The sequence below is a fragment of the Sebastes umbrosus genome, chromosome 9 (assembly GCF_015220745.1).
Source record: "Sebastes umbrosus isolate fSebUmb1 chromosome 9, fSebUmb1.pri, whole genome shotgun sequence".
In the NCBI taxonomy this organism is placed as follows: domain Eukaryota; kingdom Metazoa; phylum Chordata; class Actinopteri; order Perciformes; family Sebastidae; genus Sebastes; species Sebastes umbrosus.
The window spans coordinates 32,420,779-32,446,129 of NC_051277.1; positions in this window are offsets into that span (position 1 = coordinate 32,420,779).

Here is a 25,351-nt window from a genome sequence, read left to right on the forward strand (position 1 = left end):
GGTTTATAAATGAGAATTTGTTTGCTAATGTTCTCCATCATATGTCAATGTTGGGTTTTCATCTTGTTCCATTGCCCCCGAGTGACCAAAAAAGCAATTAAAGCAGCATTAAAAAACGAATAAATTTCATTACACGGCTCTGTTGAATACTCAACTCTGAATTGTCAATTACAGCGTTCTACGGTCTGTTATTTCTTTAAAGCAGACCGTTGCTATGTACAACAGAGCGTTGCTATGGGCGCAGTTCTGATGTCTTACTTGGAGGACCATTTTTGTGTCAAATTATTGATTTCTTCAGTAAGTAGCCGTGTAATAAGCGGGATAATGTATAGCGAGCCGGTCATTGTTGTGAAATAAATCCCTTCAGGGCGATGCGGCGTGGGGGGACCCCGATGCACACGCCCTATCGGGGATTATTTCACAACAATGACCGGCTCAATGTACATTATCCCTTACATGTTTAGTGACCAGTATTTGGATCATAAGTTGTATATAAGAGCTGTAAGCTGTATATAGGAAGTGGACCGTGACGTCACCCATTGGTTGGTGGACTGCTGTTTTGAAGCCTCGAGTTCGGCATTTTGGCAGTCGACATCTTGTTTTTTTTGCAACCAGAAGTGACATGACAGGGTGGAGCTAAGTATAACTGAACGCTTAATAAGACATTTTTAGGCGACCTAAAAGGTTATAATTAACTTTCATGAACTGAAAACACACTGTGAAAGGATTAAAGTTCTAAGACGAAAACACGGACAACTCCCAGACAGGACAACGCCGTGGTGGCGACCTGTCAATCAAAAGGTAGCCCTGCCCTAAAGCATCCCCTGCTTTATGGTCTATCTGACTCTAAATGGGACCATCATTTACTAAATGAACATCATGCTGTGTTGAAGAAGACTTGAAACTAGAGATTGAGACCATAAACTCATGTTTACAATGTTTACTGAAGTAATAAATCAAGAGAGAAGTAGACTCATTTTCTCATAGACTTCTATTAGGGCTGTCAAAGCTCACATAATAATTACGCGTTAACGCACATTTGTTTTAATGCCACGTTTCTTTAATGCATTAACGCAACTTGCGATTTTTAAGTTGTAGCGGGCTCAGTTTTGAAGCTAGATAAGAAGATATACTGGTATCACATGAAACTAAAAAACCTATGGAATCCATTGGTACCAACCATGTCATACTAGCTAGTCGCAAACTCAATTTTGACGGGGAAAAACTGACATGGCCATCTTCAAAGGGGTTCCTTGAACTCTGACCTCAAGATAAGTGAATGTAAATGGGTTCTATGGGTACCCACGAGTCTCCCCTTTACAGACATGCCCACTTTATGATAATCACATGCAGTTTGGGGCAAATCATAGTCAAGTCAGCACACTGACACACTGACAGCTGTTGTTGCCTGTTGGGCTGCAGTTTGCCATGTTATGATTTGAGCATATTGTTTTATGCTAAATGCAGTTCCTGTGAGGGTTTCTGGACAATATTTGTCATTGTTTTGTGTCGATAATTGATTTCCAATAATAAATATATACATACATTTGCATAAAGCAAACATATGTGTCCACTCCCATGTTGATAAGAGGATTAAATACTTGACAAATCTCCCTTTAAGGCACATTTTGAACAGATAAAAAATGTGCATTAATTTGGGATTAATCACGATTAACTATGGCCAATCATGCGATTAATCGCGATTAAATATTTTATTCGATTAACAGCCCTAACTTCTATACAGTCAGACTTCTTTTTGCAACCAGAGGAGTCGCCCCCTGCTGGCTATTAGAAAGAATGCAAGTTGAAGGCACTTCTGCATTGGCTTCACTTCTCAGACCCTGAGTTAGTTCTACACACGCTATTCGTATCATAGCCCCAAAATAAAACTATATATGTTTTTTCTGCATAGCTCAGCCTTTCTGAGTGCATGTAATGTGTGACACTTTGCATTATACACACTCTGACCCTGCTTAGATCTCCCTGTGCTCTGGTGTTGGGATGTCATTATCAGAGACAGACAGACAGAAAAGCAAAGCAGCACAGAGGATGGAAAATGTGGGGGATTGTGATGCTCTAATGGGGTTTGTTCTGTCCTGCTCTCTCTCTCTCTCTCTCTCTCTCTCTCTCTCTCTCTCTCTCTGTCTCTCTCTCTCTCTCTCTCTCTGTATGTGCGTTGAACTCACTCAGATACCCTTTCACCCAAAAAGCCGACATCCACTCTCTTTCTTCGTCTCTTTTCCTCTCTTTCTTTATGGTATAGTTATTCTGTAGATCATTAGGGTTTTGTTTAAACACCTCCTTTCTGTCCCTCCACCTCTCCCTACACACACACACACATGCATGCCATGAGATTCCATTTCCACGCTTCCATTCATGGTGGATCAAACATCAAACAAGCTGCCGCTGCTGCTGTCTTAGCAAGTGTGTCAGTGTTCATGTGTGGAGAAGAGGCAAGAGGGAGACTGACCTTGGTGTGTGTGTGTGTGTGTGTGTGTGTGTGTGTGTGAGACAGTGCAGAGGGGCAGACAGAGAGGACCAGATAAAGAGAGCTCAGTGTTTGGCGATGAGGCTGGCCTGTGTGAGAATAAGAGTGTTAGAAGAAGACTGCAGCCACTATGAGCGAGCCCGTGTGGAAGAAGGAGAGCTTAATGTGTGTGTGTGTGAGAGCGATGAAAGGACTTGTAGTGTCCTCGAGGTGAAGTGAGTTATGAAATCATGCATGATAAAATCATTACAGCTCATGATTTTCTCTGCTCTGTGTCTTCCTCATAGGTTTGAATATTCTTCCTTACATGGATAAATTATAGGCCTGCATTAGGCAACATGTGCCAGGGTCACTTTAAGTGAACTTACACATGTTCCTGTTTATTGGTTTTTCTCCTTGCTAACACGTAGCATTGCGTGGAATAACTTACAATGCACTATATGCTTATGAGAGAAATTAGCCTCCAAACTAATAGTTTAAAAATTCCAAATTTTGTGGAACTATCATTTGTTTCTATTTAAGGGACTGTTTGTAACTTCTTACAGGTATAGATCATTGTGGGTCGGTGTCCCATGCGGGCTCGCGTCAGGCTACGCTGTTCAGACTCAGACTCCAACACAAACTACACGGAAGCACCAAAACCGCAAAGTTGTATTTAGTGAAACCCGTCTGTTAAACAGTGTTGGCCGCGGTCGGAGGACGCGGGGGAGACCGTAGCTTTGGTCTCCAGGACCGGAGTCTCTGCTGTACTTTGCTCCTCTGCTCCTCTGCTCCTCTGCCTGCCTTCACTCTCACACCGCGCTCCTTCTCTCTCTCTCGCTTCACTCTCACGTGGATGCGCGCACATTCCACACTGCAGAAGAGTTACTTTAGCTCTGAGAATATCTAGTGGATGTACAGTGGACGTTTGTGCAGAAATAAATGCAGCAGCTCCTCCAGACCAACAGAGGTTTCCCATGATGATAAATTGTGAACGTGTATAAGGTTTAAGAACATTATGAAAGAAGTATATGATGGTCATCTCCATGCTCTATTATGTCTCATAAGTTGTTGCAGCTATTTTTGTGTTGATATCATTTGTTACAAAGATTTGGTGCTAAATTTAACCATTTTTTACCACTCGAGAATTTATTAAAAAATTATCAATAATCCCTCCAAAATACCACATTAAGACACCAAGACCTTGAGGAACACCATAGAAAAAGCCATGTTGTGATTTGGAGATTTCTGCAAGAATTTCATTTTTCGGTAATTGGATGACGAACGCTTTTGTTCCCACATCGTTGTGCCCTTGTGCCCCAGACAGAAGGTCTCTAATTTTGCCTCTGACTTTTTAGTGCTTTTTCTCACATTACCAGCTCCACAATATAATGTTGCTAGCTACTAATATGCTCTGTGGCCTTGGAAGTAAAGCTATGTTAGCCCTGTACTGTACTATACTGTACTGTAGGTAGTGGGCTAGTTAGCCGGGCATGCTGATGTTTGCAGATTATGTAAGATCAGACAAACTTTTAAATCAAATCTCATAATTTAGCTTTTGTGTTTTTGCTTTTTAAAGGGCGTATATTATAAAAAAGTGAGATTCTCATGTTTTTTTTTTATTATAAAGCAGGCTTAAGTCCTATATAAATACTGTGAAAGTATCAAAACGCTCAATCCACAGAGAAATACCCACAGCCCGTATTCAGAAACTCTGCATTTGAAACAAGCTGTCAGGATTTCTGTCCATTTGTGATGTCACAAATGTACAATATTTAGACCCTTTACACATATTTAAATGTTCTAAATCTGTCCCAGTTTATTCCTGGTTGCAATGTATGTAAATGTCATCAGCTGACAGGAAGTACACATGGACCAAGCTGTTGCCTAGCAACGCAATTCTGTTGCAATTCCATCGAAATGTGCTAAAACAGAGCATTTCAGACAAAGGGTAAATACAGGCATATTCAGGCTAACAGTATGAGGAAAATAAAGTTTTTTTTTCAACATTACAGCATGTAAACATGTTCTAGTAGAAACACAAAATACAAGTTTGATCCTGAAAATGAGCACAATATGGGACCTTTAATATTGACATCATCTAGAATGCGGTCAATATACATGTTTGTGGTTTAGACATGTATCACAGACCCTTCCTCCTGAACCCCTTTGCTTTTGGGCCAAACCGTCACTGTAGGCTACAGAGTACAAGAATAGACACACACACACACACACGCACACACACACACACACGCACACACACGCACACACACACACACACACACACATACACACACACACACACACACACAATACACAGCCTTTAGCAGTTGCATTAGGCCTTTCTGTGTTTCAGACTAAAAGGTTCAGAAAGTGGATAAAAAAAAACCTCATACCTTCTTCTTTCTCTTTAATGCTACAATGCCACCCGATGTGTGTGTGTGTGTGTGTGTATATGTGCAGTAAAAGTCTTCAGCTTATTTGTGCTGTTTTTTTAATACGTCTTAGGCCCTACTTTGCAAATTAAGTCTTTCATTACATCTTTCTTCAGGACGATTTTGTTAACATAATAAAGCTACTATTGTCACTGACCCCTCCTAAATCAAAGATATGCTGTTTTCTCTAAAAGCCCAATTAATTCCTCAAATGAGTGTCATTTAAAGCTAGGGTTGGTAGTGTTCTTCAAAATCCTTTTTTTGTTATATTTGTTGAAATTCTCATTACATCCAGACAGCAATCAATAAATCCAATGCTCTGACAAAGAAAAGAAAAACATATCTGGTACCTGTACCTGCCTGTGCGCTCATTGCGCATTATATGCTGATGTTCATAATGATAATTTGGGGGAGTGGCTTTGGAGAGAGGCCTGAAGGGACGGGCTGTCAGTGTTGCTGACTTGGCGACTTTCTCACTAGATTTAGGGACTTTTGGAGCTAGTGCTGCTAGCTACTTTCACTGGAGAAGAGTTGGCAACACCAGACTGGGTTTTTTGATGGCAGAATTTTTTAAATCTAGTGTACTCTTGCTAGTTTCAAAACATTACCGACCCTAGCTTTAAGCTTTGATTTGTAATTTAGGTTGCCAGGATGGTTGGTGGTCAGATCCCCTCTTAAAGGGGACATATCGTGCTCATTTTCAGGTTCATGCTTGTATTTTGTGTTTCTACTAGAACATGTTTACATGCTTTAATGTTCAAAAAACACATTATTTTCCTCATACTGATTGTCTGAATATGCCTGTATTTACCTTCTGTCTGAAATACTCTGTTTCAGCTAGTTTCAACAGAATTGCAACGAAATTGCGTTGCTAGGCAACAGTTTGGGTCCATGTTTACTTCCTGTCAGGTGACGGCGCTGTCTGCCAAAGAAAGTTTTTATCCTGACAGAAAAATGGACAGCCTCGTGTTCTACTGGAAGTTTTGTCTTCTGTGTTGAACCGTGTTTAGACACGGTTGTGAAAAATCGTCAGCACAGTGTTTTCATGGAGAGACCTTTGTCTGGTCAGCTAACATTACTGCCAAGCAGCTGAAATATAGAGTGATATTGTGCTTTTAGCTGACGTATGTTGTCTCACTGTTTTGAGCGATGCTTGTTCATGTCTATGCAGAGCGAGCAAAAGTGCGAGCGCGAGCAACAGGACGCTGACTTTCGTTGACTTAACGGCCGCTGTAACGCTGTTAACAAGACATTTCTGATTCTTACAAATGGTCCCTTTAAGAGTTCTTTAGCAAGACACTGAATCCCTACCAACTCCATGGCATCTGTTCTGTAGCTGACCCTTACCATCCTGTGGAGGAGGCATGAGAAATATACGTTTCCTCATCCTATTCCTATTTCTAGGTGTTTATGTCACAAAAACATAAGGTCTTGATTCTAAACTCCACTGGTATTTCTCTTTCTCTTTATGTTTTGACTTTTCCAAAAGAACCTGATAAACACTACCCACATATGACTGACTCACACTTTGATTTGCTTGTCAGAGTGTCTGCCTCCTCACCTTTACCTGAAGCCAACAGCTCAATTTAGCTCCTTCTGCTATAGTATAACATGACCTGACACAACCTGTTTTCCTCCTCTGATGACTGGAGACTGAGTGCAGCCTGTGAGGACAACCTTAGTCTGGTTGGTCCCATGTGGCTGTCACACTGTGTATCACCCAAAAAGTCCTAAAATGTTAAGACTTGTGTTGTCAGTCTTCTTTTTTTTTACAAGGCAAAATAAAAACAGCTCATTGGGTTTTCGCTTTGTTGTCTCATGGGACTTTTTATGTGGCACTGGATGGTTTTAAGAAGTCCTGAATGTACCTGATGAAAAACTGGTTGCCTCAGACAGCTAGTAGTGACAAAATTGCATGTTTTCACCCAAACCTTATATATTGTGAGCTAATTACACTACACTTTACCCTCACAACTCATCCATTCAGATGCCCCTTCTCTTATGTTTGTTCTGTTCTAACAAACATATTTTGTGTCTTTTTATCTTAACACTTCTATTGGCACAGACTCTGTATGGTACAGTAAGACAAAGTAGTCTGAATTTCATTAAGATAACCAGGTTTTATGCAACAATTATGATATTTGACGAGTCAGGAGTGAAAACGGGTTGATTGTGCTGTGGCTTTGACCTTCACTCAAGGAATCTGAACTGATGACTGGCCTGTATTATTATAATAATTATAACGATGATTTGAACTGCAGCTGTGATGCTATCAAGATGATGGCAGACACCACATATTTTTACTGGTGAAAAGAAAGTGTGTGTGTGTGTGAATCCTAAATCAAAAGCTGAAATGATGAAATATGTTGTATTTTCAACTACAAGTGATCACAGGCAGGATACGTTGAAAGCCAGAGGAGAGGAGTCATTTCCACATCATACAGTATCCTTTATCATATTATTGTTCTTTCGGCTTTGTTCTTCGCATCAATTTGGTCCCAGTTTTTAGATCCCCATCCCATCATTTCATTGCCCATCCTCAAAGGCAAATGACTGTGGCTAACATACAGTATCTACACTCAACCAGGCTCTATCATCAGCCATCCCACTATTCATGTGAATCCAATGTGATTTCAATCAGCAGTCAAGCTGGAGTTTGAGTTCCCTTCATTGTCATATGGATGAAAAACACAATGAAATGACTGCTGGCATGGCTAATCTGCTCCTTCAATCTCTCCCTGGTTAACTGTGTGTGTGTGTGTGTGTGTGTGTGTGTGTGTGTGTGCGTGTGCGTGTGCATGTGCGTGTGCGTGTGCGTGTGTGCGTGTGCGTGTGCGTCCGTATGTGTGTGTGTGTGTGTGTGTGTGTGCACTGCAGTTTGTACACAGAGAGCATGAGAAAATCTGATTGTTTTCTATCAATGTGATTTCACATGGCTGGCACAAAGACCGTGGGTGTGTGGTGTGTGTGTGTGTCCCAAAGCTTCTGCAGCCTTTGTATTCATGGCCTGTGGTCGAATCTAATTTAGTTTCTGTATTTTGAATTTAATCAGCTGAAAAAAAATAGATGTTTTGAAAACCCCACCAAACCCGTGTTTCAGATCAATATTAATGTTTTTTTTTCTTCTGTTCTCGCTGCTGTTGTAAGTTGTAATAAAGCACTTTGTTTTTCACTTTTACAGCATATTAGCCCACACATAACACAATTTGGGGTTACCCTATTTTCTTTTCATTTGTAGCTTGTAAAGACAGAGAGATAAAAAACAGACATTCTAACATCAATTTGAAATCATGTCGAATCAAAACAAGACAGAAACATAACATTGAAATCCATATGCAATTATTTTTTCTCAGTATTGCTGTAATGAGAATAACAGTGGGGTCATATTTATTGTGTGACTCAGTAATTGTAACATGTGCAAGCATGTAGTACCAATGTAGGAGCCAAGGTATTTAGCCTGTCCTTTATTATTATTATTATTATTATAAGTATTACCTCCACCAAGGCTGAAGGCCTAGGAAGGAGGGTATGTTTTCACCGGCGTTGGTTTGTTGGTTTGTCCGTTTGCAGGATTACTCCAAAAGTCCACGATGGATTTGAATGAAATGTTTTGGAGGGGTGGGGTGGGCACAATGAACAATCCAGTAGAATTTGGTGGCGATCTGGATCATGATCCGGATTCAGGAATTTTTTAGAATAACTCCGCTCAGCCTGTGCATTAACACCACAGGCTTTAGGACATGCGCAGTGTGACTGATGACGCGTTGATGAAGCCTCACCCTGCCTCTTTCCTTCTGCCTGCAGAGAGAGAGACAGAGAGAGAGCAGGGGGTGGGGGGAGGGGGGCAAAATCTGTAGATTCTGCGTTTTTTTCACATTAAACTCTGTGAAATTACAGTTGAGTTCGACCAAAACACACTTTATGATTGTTGGAAAGAGTAACGACGACGGTTTAGGTGAGGTTTAGGTGACGGTTTATTTTGTTTCTGTCCAGCTTGAATTAAGTGTTTTATGATGCTCCGCTACGTACAGCTGATCTCAACATAAACACAAATACACATGGATGATGGCGCAAGCTGCAAGGAGATTGGGGGTGGCGGGGATGGGTCGGCGCTCTCCGAGTGCCTTCTAGTTATTATTATTATTATTTGTTTAAGCTGCACACGTTCTTTTGGGTAACATCACTTCTGGTAATTTGGACTGGGGTGTGATTTCACCTATTTTTACCTGTTCACTTGGACCGCGGGAGTTAGACAAAGAGGGTGAGATGGGCTTGGATATTTTCTGTTGACTGTAACTTAATGTTAAGTTATTCCAGTTAGCCTATTGTTTGTAATTCCTTTAATTTAATAAACAGTAAAACGCATCTTGACTTTTGGATTGTTCGGAACGAGTCACACAGTAAAGAGCCTACTTCAGCCTCTTAGCGGCTTTTTAATTGATAGTAGTCGCTACACCAATGTAAAAGCACACTTTGAGTCCACTTCCATGTGGTATTAACATGAATCCTTATTTTTTTTTTCTACGAATTTTTCTGCGGGCTATCAAACTGTCATATGTAGTCATATATACTGTAATTACCTTAATCTGTTGCTAACGTCAGTGGCCTCACTCACAATTTGGTTGTTTATATTTGAGCACAGTTAAAGGGGACATATCATGACAAACTCACTTTTTCAGTGCCTGTGCAAATACATTTGGGTATTTGGAGTGCCTACCAACCCACTTGCAGGCTCATTGGAATATACCATCCACGGCTTGAGAACTACCTTTGCAAAGGTGCACCATATTTATCTCGCAAGCCAATCAGAGCAGACTGGGCTTTTATGAACATTAAATCATGTAAACATGTTCTAGTAGAAACTCAAAATACAATTATGAACCTGGAAATGAGCACGATATGTCCCCTTTAAAAACTCTGCTTTACCAACCCTGTCTCTTACAAAATGATGTTTGTAATCACACATGGATTTAAACATAAATTGAAACAAACTAAACCAAAAAAACAACTCTACTTGGTTAGGTTTAGGAAACAAAACTTGGTTAGGTTTAGGGAAAAAAATCATGGTTTGGCTTAAAATGACTACGTTTGTTATGTTATTTAAAATAGGTGAGCATTGACTGATTGATTTCAACACTCTGTAATTTGGTGTCATTGTAATTGTGTTAACGGCATGTACTGTATGTGTAAATGCAGTCTGGATACTGTGTGCTTGTTATTGCCAGTGAGAATCAGAATGATGCTACGTCATCTCTGACACTTTGTCCCCACTGTGTCCTGTTGTCTGAAGGTGCCAGTGGAGGCTAGAGAGATGAAGACCTTATTGCTCCTCTTCCTTCTCCTCCTTCTCCTCGCCTCGGGAGCCTGCGACGGAGTCAAGTACATCTCCAAGAGGAACTCAGGTAGGATGAACCGCCTCAGTTGTTGTTGTCTGCAGGCGCACTTAGAGCCATGTCATTTTGGCGAAAATGAGCCTTGAAAGATCCCAGGCTTTGTGTTTTGTTGAGGTTTTTCTCTCTTACTGATACTCCCTTTGTTTTTTTGTTTCACTGTCATCCTTTTTTCATTGCAAACACTCTTCTGTCGAATACGACGATAATGCTACCTCTTGTCTTTTCTCGTACTCCTCCTCCTCCTCGCTCTCTCTCTCTTCTTCCCCAACAATCCTCCCCACTCTTGTCCTTTCTGCTGCTCTGATATCTCTCAACGGATACGTACTTCTACTTTGCTTTTCTTTTTCACAATCACCACCTCTGCCTTTCTCAGATAACACTTCTTTCCAAACTCTATCTCAGAGCTCACATTGCTGTCTCTCTGTTTCCCTGCCTCTCATTTTTCCTGCTGAGGGTGTGTAATGATCAGCTGCTGCTGCTCCTGCTGTCATTGTTGTGCTCATTTGTGTATCGGCGGCCAGCTGATGACAGATCTGCTGATGGTCTGTTATTCGGGATCGATTTGTTGTGTCTCGCTGATCGGCTTGACTGAGAGACTTTGATCGGGCTATTGATGGTTGGCATGCGGCCTCAATAACGCTTTGTATGATACTGTATACTGAGTGTGTGACATATCGACACATTGTGCATCAGTTTCATGCTGCCTTTGTGTTTGCATTGCATCATTTTTACAAGTAGAGTTTCTGTTATTATAAATATTATTTGTAATTTTATTGCCGTGCACCTCTGCCAGCTCCCCGAAAGTGATAAAAACACAGAAAATTACTTACCGACTTTTTAGCAGACTCAGGTCATCTAATTATAACAATCCAGTTAGCATTGATTCCCCTGTAATGTAATCCCGTCTCACTAATATTTGCTTGCTTGTAAGTGAGAGTGGAGGTCCTGGCGGTTTAATCGAGGGAATTTGAGGGCAACCATAACAATCCTTTACAGATCCTTTTGTAATTACACACACAGCATCTAAGCATTACATCACAGGGCTTCACGGAGCTACTGTGTGAATAACAAAGTTCCAGTTGAAAACTTATTTTCTCAATCATTTTCTTGCTATGAGAGATGGGATCAAACATGAACACACTATTGTCTGACAACAGAACAGTTTGGTTATTCCACATGAGTTTACATATTAATGTTTTTCTTTGTGCTCTTCTGACTGGTTTGAGGTCGGCGGGGCTAAGTAGGAGAAAGGTGATGTCACATACTCTCGTTCACCAATCAGGATTTAGCAACGTTTGAATGAGAATATGATGGCAGTTGGTGGGTTCTTGGCCACTGTCAATCATCTGATTGAAGCATGCAGTCCCGAGTTGTTAAACTCTTAAAGGAACAGTTTGACATTTTGGGAAAAAACCCATATTCACTTTCAGGCGAGAGTTAGACGAGAAGATTGATGTCACTCTCAAGTCTGTACGGTAAATATGAAGCTAGCAGCCAGCTAGCTTAGCATAAAGACTGGAAACGGGGGGAAACGGTTAATATGCCTCTATCCAAAAGTGAAAAGTTGTCAAGCAATCTGTGGAGACTTCAGGAAGTTAACATTCTCAACCAAGAAATAGTCGCCAATGTGATGTCAAACATCGGTTTGTGGACTATGGTTTTGAAACCTTGAGTTTAGCATTTTGTCTGTTGCCATCTTGGCTTTTGTCCGTCGCCATCTTGTTTTTTTGCAACCAGAAGTGACACGAGAGGGCGGAGCTAAGTACAACCGAACGCTGAAAGAAACATTTTTAGGCGACCAAAATGTTACAATTAACTTTCACTAACTGAAAACACACTGTGGAAGGGTTAAAGTTCTAAGACGGAAACACAGTCAACTCCCAGACCGGACAACGCTGTGGTAACGACCTGTCAATCACAATGTAGACACGCCCTAAAACATCCCCTGCTTTATGGTCTATTTGACTCTAAATGGGACCATAATTTACTAAATGAACATCATGCTGTATTGAAGAAGACTTGAAACTAGCGATTAAGACCATAAATTCATGTTTACAATGTTTACTGAGGTAATAAATCAAGAGAGAAGTAGGCTCATTTTCTCATAGACTTCTATACAATCAGACTTCTGACTTTTCTGACGCATTGTTTTCATTTTTCAGAACCGTAGGTGCCCGCTGGATATAACGTATTAATTAGTGAGTTTTAGAGCTGCTGGTAGGTTGATTTGTTACTGTGGGACAGATCCAGGCTATCTATTTCCCCTGTTTTTGTGCTATGCTAAGCTAACTAGCTGCTAGCTCATTTACATATTTACTGTACAAGACATGAGAGTGGTATCAATCTTCTCATATAACTGTTGGCAAGAAAGCAAATGAGCATATTTCCTAAAATGTCTAAATATATCTTTAATAAATAATAGGGTAAACACAATCTGACTGTTTTTGTCATGATACCGATAGCGATATCTGGGCTTTGGGTATCAGCCGATACCGAGCACCGATCCGATCCCAGTGTTTAATCAATAAACTGTATGCGTCACTGTGTTGAAGTGAATGGGATCATTCAGTTATATGTAAGGCAACATCAAGACTGACTTAAACATTGTTTTCCTAACTTTGTAAAACCAAAGTGTATATTGTGTTATTGTGACCAATAAATACATAGATATGAATTTTCTGAATGTATATTTAATATTGAATAATAAATCGTACACCAGTAATTTGGTGAAAAATCTTAAAAATGAACAGGAATTACAATTCAAGCGTATACCTTTTTAATGCAGCAAAAAATTGGTCAAAATATAACCAGGAATAAAAATGACAATATACGTATAATGTATATAGTATATAAACAAAGAATCGAATAGATCGGCCCCATTATCGCCGATGTCCGATTCAGCTATTTGAGTCAGTATCGGCCTTATATCTGATCCAGTATTGGTGCATCTATAATAAATAATATATTTTTTTCACACTTTATTTTTTTTCCCTTTTTTCAAGTTTTTTTTTCATATATGCAATTTACAGTTCTTAATTACAATAGTTTATAAACCAATGTTTTAAGTAGTTGAGCTTAGAGACGAACACAATAAGTACACTAGGGAAAACAACTTCAGCATTGAAAATTGAAATAAAATTAAGAAAAGAAAAAATTATAATCATACTAATAATAAAAATAAAAAAAATAATAGAATAATAAATAGAAATAAAAAAACAATAATTATAATATTAATACAAAGAAAATAAAGTTATAATAATAAATTAAATAAACAAATAAGTTAATAGAAAAAAAGATATATTAATATTATTTAATATTAGGCATTTAAGATGTCTTTTTTCTTTTACTTGTGTTTTACATATTTAGTTCTTAATATTCAAATTTATAGAGAAATACTTCAAATTTGATTGGTGCAATTTTCTTTGCAAAAGATATGCAAAATGTCAAAAGGAACCTATCAAAGCCCATTGATGATCTTTCCTGTACTGGCAGTAGTAAGACATGTTGTGTAATATACAAGTAATAAGATTCCTGCTTGTAGGGAAATTACTAACCTCTAAAAGGAGGTCAGAGGTCGGGTTCATCTACAAACTAACAGCCCTGCAGCTGGCAGGGATTTCTTGATGTGGTGAAAGCAACTTGCCAAAATGTCTTCCAGGCCTTGGAATGCACTTTTAAATCACAAAACTTCCAACAAAATAGAAAAGTGATTCATTTTAAATCAGACAAATAGACAAAAAGGCGATGAGTAAAAATAACACGCCACAATTCTGTTGAATTTGTTATTTTTGTGAGAGTAAATCCGTCTTTTGTAAAGCTTAGTGAGGGTGGTGTTTCAGAGTGTTCGCTGCACTCCTTGCTCAGTCTCATCCCTCACGCTCTGCGTGCTGACTGTGTGTGGGTGAGCTGGTGGGAGTTTTTGTTTGGTATTTGCTGTGTAGATGTGCGCGTACGCTCGCAGGCATACCTGCAATGTGTGAGCGGTCCGCTTCATGTCATATTGAACAGTGACTGTGTATGGGTGCTGTATACAGTATATCCAGATTTTGTGTGTGTGTGTGTGTGTGTGTGAACTGTAAGTGTGCTTCAGTGTATGCTCTCTGGATGTGTGCTCTCCTTCTGTGTATGTGTGTGTGTCTGTGTGTGTGGGAGAAGTGTGCACAGAGCAATTATGTGATCAGAGCAGAGCCAAGCGGACATTTATGTGGGCGATCGCTACAGTCGGCCAAAGATAGGCTCTTTAGATCTTTCCTCTCCCTCGCTGCCTGTGTGTACGTGAGTAACCGGACACCATATGGATAGGAACTACCATTTCCTTTTGTCAGTCTCCCCGCTGTGCTTTGATGCAGCACCTGATGCACCAAAAAAGTGGACAAATTGTGATGAGACACAGCAGAGACAAGGATGGTGGTGGTGGTGGTGGTATGTGAGGAGACACTTTAAAGTGTTTTTTTATACAGAGCAACACAAAAATAAAGAAGTGCTAGCTATAAAAAAAATACACCAACAAAGTTACTGTATCTAATCCCCCATAAGGAAATCCTCTCCTGGTCGGGTTTAATGCCTTGCTCAAGTTGATGTTTGCTGACAAGAGTTTCCTCAAACTGGCTTCTCCCACTAGAACACCCTGATGAACAAACAGACAGAAACGGCAAAGTAAAGCAACATCCATGAGAGTTGAATGGACATCTCTCTACCATAGTGGGGATAAAATCCATTTTTCAATCAAATCCTGCAAATAGTGATACAAGCACCAAATCTGGCATGATGATTGCCGAGGGGTCACTAAGCAAATATAAACGATTGGCCAATTGAAAATCCAAGATGGCGGCCATTTTTCAAGACGGCCGCTGAATTGACCTGCTGATAATGATTCATCTCATAGAAATGCATCTACTTGATCGATTTGAGTGATCTTAGTGTCAAATTATATGTTTTTAGATTTAAATGCATGTACTTGGTCAATTTGAATGTGTGATGTAGAGTTATATGTTTTCTGGTATGCTGGATCTCATTACAGCTTTAACATCCTACAATATGTTTTTCTTTCTGTTCTTACTTTCTGGCTGTCCGCTGAGTCTTTGCTTTGTGGTTTTGCGGCTTGAGAGTCCATAGTTCCAGTTCTAGCACCTGGTGTTGGATATGGAGCTTGTCATTTTCCTGTTTATCCGGTCTTTCAGGGAAGAAACCTTTGGACTACTGATCCCTTACTCGACCAAGTAGATGAATTTCTATGAGAGAAACCATTATCGGCAGGTCAATTTGGCGGCCGTCTTGAAAAATGGCCACCATCTTGGATTTTCAAGTGGCCGATCGTTCATATTTGCTAAGCGTTCCCTCTGGAATCATCATGCCAAATGTGGAGCTTGTATCACTATTTGCATGATTTTTCCACTATCCGCTCCATTACCAGCTCAGAGTGTGCAAACATGTCGACGAGCATCCATCTTGGCTCCAAATTGAGGTTGGTTGCATCATGAAGAATGCATATTACAACTTGCAGTAAACAAGCTACAGCATGAAGCATTACAGCAAGCTGTTTGAAAGGGAAAGACAATTTTGTTAAAACATCTGTCAATAGAGTGCTACAGGAATGAGTCCTAAAACCCGGAAATGAGTTCGCATTTTAGCACTTCCGGTTCCCTCGTCTGGAAGTCAATGGGTTTTCTGAATGGGTTTTTAGTTAGATGCCTGAAATAAGGTCTAAGGTTAACACAAGCTGAAGAGATTTTAACGTTTTTTTCTACGACATAAAATCCGTCAGTAAATATCCCACTCGTCAATATTGAATCCTTTATGTGTCTTAAAAAAGGCGGTTGCTAACAAGTGGCTACATAAAACTACTAAACATCATCACGCCTTGTTGTGTATACTCACGCTCATGCTACGTGATGTAATTTGTTTATAGCCTACTGTTGGCTTTTTACTTCTGGTGATTGCATTTACACTTCAAAAATCAAAGTGGTGTTTGTTTGTTAAGAATATATTGCTTCCTGCTCTTCCTCCTGTGCAGACGCTTCGCTGAGTTGCTCTTCGCTTTGCTTTCTTTTTATCATTGCTATGCTTATCTTTCGCTACTAAATTTTTGGAAAACGGGTCCTGGATACTTACAAATCACTGGGAGTTTAATTTATGAAAGAAACTGAAGGCTACCACTATTTTAAAAACTGTTTTACTTTGTGAGCGTGGCCTATCAGCAGCACAAGCCTGTACTATAGTGAACGGGAGCGAGGTGCTTGGCTAAAGCTAATCAGCAGCAAGATGCCTCCCTTCTCCACGGATGACTACTACAAACTTCTACAGAAGATAGCAGTGCTGGAAACAAAGATTATCCGGCTCGAAGTGAATGCGGAGGTGAATGGACTATGTGGGAATGAAACCACTCTACCACTGACTCAAAACAGTGAACTGGAACAGGCTAATAGAAAGCTAATTAGCACCAACAAGACCACCAAGAATCAAGAAGGGGGCAATAAATCGACTAGTAGTCCTCCCTGGAACGCTCTTGGTGCAAAGCCAAAGCGTAAATCATGTCCCTGGGAAATGGGAGGAAAACTTACAGGCAGAACCCAGCACCCTCAGATATATGATGCGACCGGCTGGCCTGCATTAGCATCCGAGCATAGTGCCTCATCAACCCCTGTACAAAGTAAGGTCCAACCGTGGACAACTGTGAAAGGAAGGATGAGTAACAAACCTCCCCAACAAAGAAGTTTGCAACTGGAGAACAGATTTGCTCCACTGTTGCAGGACCCTGGATCTCGATCTGATGCCCTGGATAATCTCAACTCTTCACACAGCAGGGTAAGAACCAAAAGCAACTCTGAAGGTAAAAGGCTACAGGGAAAGCTAACAACTGGGCCTCAAACTCAAACTCTGATTGTGGGTGATGCTGCTGTTAAAGATGTGAAAAGCATGTGGAGTAAAGACATCAAAGTACTCTGTTTTCCCAAAGATATGGTCTCTGATCTGGCAGAAAGAATCCTGGATATTGTGACTGCACACCCAAATGTGAAAAATGTGGTATTGCACATTGGGTCGAATGATGTTGTGAAGCAACAGTCTGAAGTGCTGAAACGGGACTTTACTGGTCTGCTAAACACGGTCAGCTCTGTGAATGCTCAGGTGTTTATCAGTGGACCCCTGCCGCCAATCAGAAGAGGAGTCGAGAGATTCAGCAGGTTGCTGGGACTGAACACATGGCTTTCAACAGCATGCAAATCCCACTCAGTGCATTTTATTGACAATTTTAACTTTTTTTGGGACCGCAGACATCTCTTCAAGGCAGATGGACTCTGCCTAAACAAGTCAGGAGTAAAATTGTTCAACTCCAACCTATTCTACTTACTGCGTCATTCATCTGTTCCCTCTGCCAAGGACGCGAGACAAGAGGAATCACCACTGGAGGAAGACACAACACAATGTGCCAGGGGACCTCAAGGAGAATCATTTCACCCCCCACCACAAGCCAGCCCTGGGATACAGCAGAGACAAGAGGAGGCGTCCTCATCCTCGCTTATCACCCTTTCTCCCTCCTCCCCCCTCTTGGAGTTCACTGACCACATGAAGGAGCTGGTCAATGCTGGAACTAAACTTACTCCCCGCCCTACACCCATTTTCTCTCCCATGATCCCCCCACGAGGTCGACCTCGAACAACTTTGGCACTATCTCCACAAGCACGACACCTACCACCTCCATCCCCTCCACAATGGAATCAGCCTCTGTCTCCGCAGTCTGATAAGGATGTTCCTTTACAAAATGTTGCAAGCACAGATTGATATGTGCTGGGTCCAGGCTTCAAGGCTAATGATACACGTGACTGTTTCCAGGAAAAGCTGGGGCCCTGTGTGATGAGAGCTTCTTCTATCTCAGTTCTAATAAGTAGTAGAAAAAGAATGGTGAATCTGCAAAGAAACAGGAAGATTTTTACTGATTGTGCTAATTTATCAAATTTAGCATTGATTCCTTGCCAGCCAAACCATGTCCCAAAAAATAATAATAATGCTTCTAGCACATTAAAGCTAGCCCTGTTAAACGTCAGGTCTTTGGCAGGAAAAAGTTTTTTAATCAATGATTTTATTATTGAGCACAAGCTTGATTTTATGTTTTTAACTGAAACTTGGTTAGACCAAAATAACAGTGCAGCTGTTCTTATCGAGTCAACTCCTCCCAACTTTAGTTTTATGAGCGAAGCTAGAATGCATAAGAAAGGAGGTGGAGTTGCCATATTGTTTAATGATTCTCTCCAATGCAAACAGATATCTTATGGACATTTTGCTTCTTTTGAATATGTCGCTCTTCAGCTGAACTCCTCTTCTCGAGCTTTGTTTCTCAATATCTACAGGCCACCTAAATACTGTGCAAACTTTTTTGATGATTTTACTGAACTGCTGTCTGTAATTTGTGTTGACTTTGACTGTGTAGTCATTGTTGGTGATTTTAACATCCATGTTGACAACCAACAGGACAGAGGGGCCAAAGAACTGTGTCAGGTTCTTGATAACTATGGAATGAGTCAGCATGTGACAGAGCCCACACACAATAGGGGACACACTTTGGACTTAATCATATCAAAGGGCCTGAACATTTCCAAGGTTGTAGTGATGGATGTTGCTCTGTCTGATCATTCATGTGTATTCTTTGAGAGTACTCTTCCTGTGCACAGGAATGATAAGACAGAGGTAATCACAAAAAGGTATATCACTGAAAATACCAGTGATCAATTTGTTCAGGCTTTCTCTTCCACACCCACCCTCCCCTGGACCTCTGTCAATGAGCTTGTAGATAATTTCAATTCTAAAATGACAAATGTTATTGATACCATTGCACCCACCACGGTGAAGATTGTCTCTGGTAAGAAAAAATCTCCATGGAGAAATACCATGTTGGTAAGAAATGAAAAAAGAGAGTGTCGAAAAGCTGAACGCCAGTGGCGGAAAACAAATCTACAAGTTCATTATGACATCTATAAAGAGAGACTTTGCATTTATAATTCAGAACTGAAAAATGCAAGGCGGTCCTTCTTCTCTGACATCATCACCAAAAACAATAACAATGCACGTGCCCTGTTTGCTACTGTCGACAGGCTAACAAACCCTCCTGTGTCAGTAGCCTCTGAACTTTTATCCTCCAGGGCCTGCAATGAATTTGCTTCCTTTTTTACAGAAAAAATTCACAAAATCAGACAAGCAGTCACTTCCTCCATAGCAGGTACAGGATGTTTGTTTCCCCTGCGTCCACTTAAACCTGGTGCAAATACCATGACACAGTTTTATCCAATAAATCAGACATACCTGGAGGAAATCATACAACATCTAAAATCCTCCTCATGCTGCCTTGACATTCTGCCAACAGGCCTTTTCAAAAAAGTATCAGATTGTATGGTCTCAGAGCTTTTACAGATTGTTAATGCATCTCTTGTTTCAGGAGTGTTCCCACAGGCCCTGAAAACTGCTGTCATCAAACCACTCCTCAAAAAGAACAATCTGGACTCATCAATAGTAAATAATTACAGACCGATATCAAATCTTCCATTCTTGTCTAAAATAATTGAAAAAACAGTTTTTCAAAAATTAAATAGCTTTCTGGCACTAAACAACTCTTTTGATGTCTTCCAGTCAGGTTTTCGACGAAACCACAGCACTGAGACTGCTCTTGTTAAGGTCTTCAATGACATCCGATTGAACACAGACAGTGGTAGAACTACGGTTTTAGTTTTACTGGATCTCAGTGCTGCATTCGACACGGTTGACCATAATATATTACTAGACCGACTGGAAAACTGGGTGGGTATTTCTGGCATAGCACTCAGCTGGTTTAAATCCTACCTAAAAGACAGGGACTTCTTTGTGTCTATAGGTAATTGCAAATCTGAGCTGAACAAAATCACATGCGGAGTTCCCCAAGGCTCCATCTTGGGGCCTCTTTTGTTTAACATCTACATGCTCCCACTGGGTCAGATTTTTGAGAACAACAAAATAAATTACCATAACTATGCAGACGACACACAAATTTACATAACTCTATCACCAGGAGACTACAGTCCAATACAAGCACTGAGTGAGTGCATTGAACAAGTCAATAATTGGATGTGCCAGAATTTTCTTCAGCTGAACAAAGACAAAACTGAGGTTGTAGTTTTTGGAGCCAAAAAAGAAAGATTAAAGGTTAGTGCTCACCTACAATCTGTGATGTTAAAAAGCTCAGACCAAGCCAGAAACCTTGGTGTAGTCATGGACTCAGACCTGAGCTTTAACAGCCATATTAAGACAATTACAAAGACAGCCTTCTATCACCTGAAGAATATAAGAAGAATTAGAGGACTGATGTCTCAGCAGGATTTGGAAAAACTAGTACATGCATTTATCTTCAGCCGACTTGACTACTGTAACGGCGTCTTTACCGGTCTTCCTAAAAAATCGATCAGACAGCTGCAGCTGATTCAGAACGCTGCTGCTAGAGTCCTCACTAAGACCAAGAAAGTGGATCACATCAGTCCAGTTCTGAAGTCTCTACACTGGCTGCCTGTCTCTCAGAGAATTGATTTCAAAATACTGCTGCTGGTTTACAAAGCACTAAATGGTTTAGGGCCAAAATACATTTCTGATCTTCTGCTGTGTTATGAACCATCCAGACCTCTCAGGTCATCTGGATCAGGTCTGCTTAGTGTCCCCAGAGTCACAACTAAACATGCAGAAGCAGCATTCAGTTTTTATGCACCAAATATCTGGAACAAGCTCCCAGAAACCTGCAGGACCGCTCCAACTCTCACTTCTTTTAAAACAAAGCTTAAAACTTTCCTGTTTGCGGGTGCCTTTTATTCTGACACTGCACTATAACTTTTACTCTTTTGAGTTTTATGCAATTTTAGCTTCTATCCTAGCTTTTATTTTTAGCTTGTTTTTATTTTCTAATCTTTAATGTTTTAATGTTTTTATGTTTTTATAACTGTTTTAATTATTTCTTAATGTTCTTTTGCATTTTGTCGCAATGTTCTTGAATGTTTCTGTAAAGCACTTTGAATTGCCCTGTTGTTGAAATGTGCTATACAAATAAAGCTGCCTTGCCTTGCCTTGCCTTGCCTTGCCTTGCCTTGCCTTGCCTTGCCTTGCCTTGCTGAACAAAATGTGTAAGTATCATAAATGTTTGTTTGCCACAGAGCTTATTTTCTGCAATAATCCAAAAGCCAATGGAAAAATCCCTTTGGCTTTTTGTCGAGGAAACCCAGGAGAATGCTAACTTCCTGGTTGGCCTACAAAAATACGTCATCCATGGAGCACTCTATTACTTACTACTACTACTATTACTCCAGGCTGTACACTTGACGGTAGGCTTGCGGCGGTGGTTGGTGTTCAGTGTTCAGGCATACACCGTTACATTATTCCTGCCCACCGTCGTTTGCTTTTTTAATAGAAATAAAACCCCTTTAGTTCATTTTCATGTGTCAACGTATAATCGGACAACGGAGCTATAAACTGAAAGTAAAAGTGTCTGCTCCGTACGGAGTCTCAGCTCAGAGTAGCAGGAGTCATATTTCACACACGGGACGAGAGACAGTTGACAGACAAGACGATGGCGGAGGACTTGGTGTCAAAGCGTACAGCAATATTTGGCAATGTTTCAGATTTAAACCCAAAGCTATAAAGGAACCATAACGTTAATGAGGCCATTGCCGTGCGGAGGACGGAGCGGTCATAGCCGGTGTGTGCTGCGCAACGGCGTTGGGTAAAAACCTGCGGCCTCGCAGCAAAGCTGGACCGGAGAGGCCAGACACACCGCTATCAAACAGTAACGATGAAAGTAAGCATATATTGAGCGTCATCTTTTCTTGTAAAATGTCCGGTGTAATTGGTAACACTAGTGTTGTCACAAGTTTATTAACCGCTGGGAAAAATGTCCTCACTGTGACATCCCCACTTGACGGCAATGCAGTGGGTGTGTAGGTATGGCCCTGAAAGTGGTAGGATAAGTGAACGCTAGAGCTAGGTTCTTGGCCAGAAGGTCAGTGTTCCTGGATCAGAGTGGTCTTAGGTCTCGGTCCACGAGAGCACATGGGGAGAAACCAGTTCATGCAGCTAAACTGGCTCCCTGTAGAGTCCAGAGTGACATAGATGAAACTCCGTCAGGCTCACGAAATTGTAAATGGTGTAGCCCCGAACTACTTATTAAACTTCTTCCCGCAGGTCGGAGAGATTCACAGGCACACCACCAGGTCCAGTGAAGTCCGTATACTTCAGATATGTGGATGCCCATGACTGTAAAAAAGGTTCCTTACAGCATTTAACAGATTGGAAAACCAGCCACATTTCAGGCAAAACTGAAACACTGGCTTTTAGATAATTTAACCCTGTAAAGACAGTTGTGTAGGCAGGGCTGTATGTAGCTCACTTAATGGACCAGTTTTAGTATAATACGAAGTGTGTGTACTTTAGCCTGTTCAGAATAATGCTTGTTAATGCCTAATGTGAATATTTTCTGTATAATGATGGGTTTTTGTGTGCTTTTATATGCCACTTCAACACAGTCTCACGGCAGTTTGTGAAATAGTCATGAAATTGAATCTATTTGATTCGTGTACATACGTAGACACAAATTTCCCTTTTCTTTCTTGTGTGTTTTCCTACGAATGTCCAGCAATATGTGACACACATTTCCACTCCAGTCTTTTCCAAATAAAACTACTGTGCTTTAAGAAAAGATCGTGGTTTGGGTTCAAATAACTCCGGAAGTGCCAGAATTTAAGTGACATATAACTCAATGTTTAGTTCTGGTTTCACACGGGACACGAACACCGGTCTCCTGGGTGAAAGTCCTGTGATTTTTGAACCAACCTATCCACCCCTGACCTCCTCCCTATATGGCGTTCACTACTTTTTATACTTACCTATTCTCAATTACGTGAATTACATACAAATTGATTTCGTGCAGACCATCACCAAACTGCTGTGTGACTAGGCTGGCCGCTTATGCCGTACTCCACTCTCTCCACGTGCAGGTACACGCATGCACATGAACATACCTACGACATCAAACTACAACAAGGACCACAATGGAAATAAGTCTTGCGACTTTTTGTGTTATCCTTGATGTTCTTTTAACTGTTTATGTCCATTAGTGTACTAACCATGTAAGTGTCTTTTTGAAATGATTTAAACAAAAAAGAAGAACTGTATAGAGCAGCTTGCAGGTTGCAATGCAATAGGTAGAAATGCAATATGTGCTGGTAATATAATGCAATGGGTGAGCTAGAGAGTAACTAATAGAGTCATTATGTGTGGAAATGGTTTATATTTTTTCTTCTTTTTCTCTCAAGCCTCATTCACACCCCCGTGGGCTGATTCCATTGCATATTCCTGTTTGAAATATTTCAGCATTTTTGTTCCAGCTCTAGTGAAGTGCAGTCGTATTCTCCTAACATTCTCCTAAGTCCTCATAAATTCTCCTTCAAATCTTTCCTTGACCTCATGACGTTTTCCATCGAGGTCCAGGAAAAGTGGTTAGGAAAAGACATTAGGACGTAATTTGTTTGACTTTTCGACCGCAGCCAAAGACCTCTCCAGAGTTGCTGAAAATGGCAGTCAGTGGCTCTGGATGAAGAGGAAAGACTCCATCTGGGCCCCCGGGTGAGCGGTGGCATCTAGGGGGTGATCCTGGGACGCCGGGGGAATCACTGCTGAGCCCTCTGGGGGTGTTGTGGGCTTATTTGTGAGGAAAGAGGATGCCCACTTGATAACCCAGAAGATGCCATCGCTCACTTGATCACCCTGCTTAGTCTAGGCAGCATGCCTACGGTGTGCAATTTCAGGGATACCAACGACTAGTCCTACAGAACAAATCAATGTCTCAATTGTGACGCTGATAATTAACTCCAATTTCAGTGAATGCATCCTCTTTGCTTTATCATCTCTCCCGGTCTTCTAAGTCAAGGCCAGATCTTAACGGCTTCAGCGCTCCAGACAAAACCGATAGATTAGCCGAGATGGCGAGCAGAGAGATAACGCAGACTCTTATCTAGATCCCTGCTGGGCTGATACAGCAAGAGAGAGAGATGGAGGGAGAGACAAACAAATCAGACAGAAAGCAAGACAACGGTCATCTGTATATGTATGTTCTATGTTGTCTTCCTTGGATGTATTTACAACACCGCCCCATGGGGTCACAACACATCTTCTCCATATATTGTATTGTTTTTACCTCTTCAAGCTGATTCAAATCGCTACACTTTGTTTCTGCCCCCCGCTATGTTTTAACAGTCTTTAAAGACCTCCACATGATGTGCTGATACAGAGGGTTTGCTGTGTGTGTGTGTGTGTGTGTGTCAGGGTGATTGAGTGCCAGTGAATGTCCTTGTATGTATGTATGTGTAAGAATGTGTGCGTCTCCTCGAGTGTGTTTTCTGACGCAGCTAAAATCCGAGATCAAAGAATGATTAGATCTCATCTAATCGCGAGTTAACTCCCAGCATGCAAAGCAGAGCAAAGATAACAGAGCGTGTGTGTATGTGTGTCGTGCTCCAGTGTGGAGCAAGACATATTTGCATTGTGTAGTATATATCAGAGAAAAAAAGGACAAAACGTACATACAGGGCTGTCTTTTCTACTGACACACACAGTCCAGTCCCCCCCGCTCTACCTGCACACTACATCTAATTTTGCATTAGAAAGCATCTGAAGTTGAACATATTTTTAGCTTCAGTTCTCTGTGCAGACACATTTTTTCTACTGTAAAACGTCGACGCACTTGGTTTTCACGCTCGGCTGTGATCGACTTTGCTGCGCAACGAACATGACTCTGTTAAACAGGGACTACTCTTAAAAATGAGATAGATGTTAGATGTGTACGTTTGGATTAATCCCAAGCTAAAAAATCAATAAAAACAAGTCAACAATACAGGAGAAAGTGCAAAAACATCAAATATCATCCTGCACCGGAGATCCAGAACGACTTTGTCTTCTATTTAAAATGGTGAGTTGACTATTGTCGGTGTTGCTCAAAGTGCTGAGGGCAAAAAGGCAAATGACTTATTCACCATCGTGGAGAATGCAGACAGTGACAG